Genomic DNA, 3,328 nt, shown 5'->3' on the forward strand with positions numbered 1-3,328 from the left:
ATCCCAGCACTTTGGGAGGCCTAGGCAGGTGGATCACGAGGTCAGGAGATCAAGACCATCCTGGCTAACATGGTGAAACCCCGTCTCTACTAAAAAATACAAAAAACTAGCCGGGCAAGGTGGCAGGCGCCTGTAGTCCCAGCTACTGGGAGGCTGAGGCAGGAGAATGGCGTAAACCCGGGAGGCAGAGCTTGCAGTGAGCTGAGATCCGGCCACTGCACTCCAGCCCGGGCAATAGAGCGAGACTCTGTCTCAAAAAAAAAAAAAAAAAAGGAAAAAGAAAAGAAAGGCCAGGTGCAGTGGCTCATGCCTGTAATCTCAGCACTTTGGGAAGCTAAGACTGGCAGATCATCTGAGGTCAGGAGTTTGAGACCAGCCTGGCCAACATGGTGAAACCCCATCTCTACTAAAAATACAACAAAATTAGCTGGGCCTGGTGGCGGGCAACTGTAATCCCAGCTATTTGGGAGGCTGTGGCAGGAGAATCGCTTGAACCGGGGAGGTGGAGGTTGCAGTGAACCAAGATTGAGACATTGCACTCCAGCCTGGGTGACAAGAGCAAGATTCCATCTCAAAAAAAAAAAAAAAAAAAGGGAATCATGAGGTTTCCCTTGAATGCTTTCCCTTGCTGTGGTATTTAAGAACATTCCGGGAGGCAGACAGACACTCTCCTTCCTCTGAAGATGCCTCATTGAGAAGCTAGACAGTTACACGCTTGGTACAGCTGATAGCCCTGCTGCAGGCTAAGCCCCCACTGCTGCCACTCACAGGAGCTCTGGGCATTTGGAAACTGGAATTCCTGAGTTTTCAAGGCGCTCAGCTGCTCTCTGCCCTGCAGTCAGGATGATCTTTGCAAAATGCAAAGCTGATCTCATCCCCTCCCATCTACCTCCATCTCAGCTCCAAGCAGATGGGTCCTCCCCAGCGTTGCTCCCTGCTGCTATGGCCTGAATGTCTAATCCACCGCACCTCCCACCAAATTTATATGTTGAAATCCTAACCCTCACTGCGCTAGTGTGAGGAGGTGGGGCTTTGGGGTGGTGATGAGGTCATGAGGGTGGAGCCCTCATAGACGGGATTAGTGTCCTTATAAAAGAGACTCCAGAGGGGCCCCTCACCCCCTCCACCGTGTGAGGACCCAATGAGAAGGCACCATCTAGGAACCAGGAAGTTAGCCCTCACCAGACACCCAATCTGCTGGTACTTTCATCTTGGACTTCCAGACTCCAGAATAGTGAGAACTACATTTTGGTTCTTGGTAAGCTCCCCAGTGTACAGTATTGTGTTACAGCAGCCCACATGCACTAAGACACACCAGCACCTCAGGGCCTTTGCACACCCTGTTTTTGCTGCCAAGGGTGTCTTTCCTCTTCAATCCCCCTGACTAATGCCAACCAGCCTTCAGGTCTCAGCTTCCCTTATGGGGCCAACATATTATAGTCTGCTGTCACACTGCTAATAAAGACATACTTGCGACTGGGTAATTTATAAAGGAGAGAGGTTTAATTGACTCATAGTTCAGCACGGCTCAGGAGGCCTCAGGAAACTTACAATCACGGCAGAAGGGGAAGCAAACACGTCCTTCTTCACATGGCAGCAGCAAGGAGAAGTAGAATGAACAAAAGGGGGAAAGCCCCTTATAAAACCATCAGCTCTCATGAGAACTCACTATCATGAGAACACCAGAAGGGTAACCACCCCCATGATGCTATTACCTCCCACCAGGTCCCTCCCGTGACACGTGGGGATTATGGGAACTACGATTCAAGATGAGACTTGGGTGGAGACACAGCCAAACCATGTCAGCCAACCATCTCCCAAGCCCCCAGGGTACGTTTTTATAACGTTTGTCACAGTTGCAGTATCTTTCTGATTCATGTGAATATTTGATCAGTGTCTCCCTTTCCCCCGAAGATCACAGACTTCCACAACGGTGAGACTCCACCTGCATTTTTTTTTTTTTTTTTTGAGACAAAGTCTCACTCTCACCTAGGCTGGAGTGTAGTGGCGTGATCTTGGTTCACTGCAACCTCCACCTCCCGGGTTCAAGCAATTCTCTGCTTCAGCCTCCCGAATAGCTGGGATTACGGGCGCCCTCCATCTGCATTTGCTCTCCTTGTGTCCAGCCCTAAGAACTTGTGAATGGGTGAACGTGTTCTCCCTGCAAACCTGGTATTCTGTTTTCCTGAACCACCTTGTTTTAGTGGAAGTGTCTGATTGTAAAGGATATAATAAGATGATAGAAAACTTGAAAATTAATAAAAAGGGTAAAGTAAACATGCTAAAAACTCTACTACAGGCTGTTTTCTGTGGATATTTTTCACAACTGACAGCATGCCTTAGGTTTGATTTTACATCTTACTCTGCAAGGTCACAGAGTTAAACAACTCATGCCATTCATGCCAGAAAGATATTCTAAAATCTTGGCCGGGCGCGGTGGCTCATGCCTGTAATCCCAGCACTTTGGGAGGCCGAGGCGGGCGGATCACGAGGTCAGGAGATTGAAACCATCCTGGCTAACACGGTGAAACCCCACCTCTACTAAAAATACAAAAATTAGCCAGGCGTGGTGGCGGGCGCCTGTAGTCCCAGCTACTCAGGAGGCTGAGGCAGGAGAATGGAGTGAACCCGGGAGGCGGAGCTTGCAGTGAGCCGAGATCTCACCACTGCACTCCAGCCTGGGCAACAGAGCAAGACTCCGTCTCAAAACAAACAAACAAAAAACAGATATTCTAAAATCTTGGCCTGGCGCAGTGGCTCATACCTGTAATCCTAGCACTTTGGGAGGCTGAGGTGAGTGGATTACCTGAGGTCAGGAATTCGAGACCAGCCTGCCCAACATGGTGAAACTCCATTCCTACTAAAAATACAGAAATTTGCTAGGTGTGGTGGTGCACACCTGTAATCCCAGCTATTTGGGAGGCTGAGGCAAGAGAATTGCTTGAACCTGGAAGGTGGAGGTTGCAGCAAGCCAAGATAGAGCCACTGCACTCCAGCCTGGGCAACAGAGTTAGACTCCGTCTCAAACAAATTAAAAAATTAGTCTGGGCGTGGTGGCTCACACCTATAATCCCAGCACTTTGAGAGGCTGAGGTGGGTGGATCACCTGAGGTCAGGAGTTCAAGACCAGCCTGCCCAACATGGTGAAACCCCATCTATACTAAAAATACAAAAAATTAGCCAGATGTGGTGGCAGGCGCCTGTAATCCCAGCTACTCAGGAGGCTGAGGCAGGAGAATCTCTTGAACCTGGGAGGCAGAGATTGCAGTGAGCCGAGATCATGCCCTTGTACTCCAGCCTGGGCAACAAGAGTGAAACTCCATCTCAA

Source organism: Piliocolobus tephrosceles, chromosome 3 (assembly GCF_002776525.5).
Source record: "Piliocolobus tephrosceles isolate RC106 chromosome 3, ASM277652v3, whole genome shotgun sequence".
NCBI lineage: Eukaryota > Metazoa > Chordata > Mammalia > Primates > Cercopithecidae > Piliocolobus > Piliocolobus tephrosceles.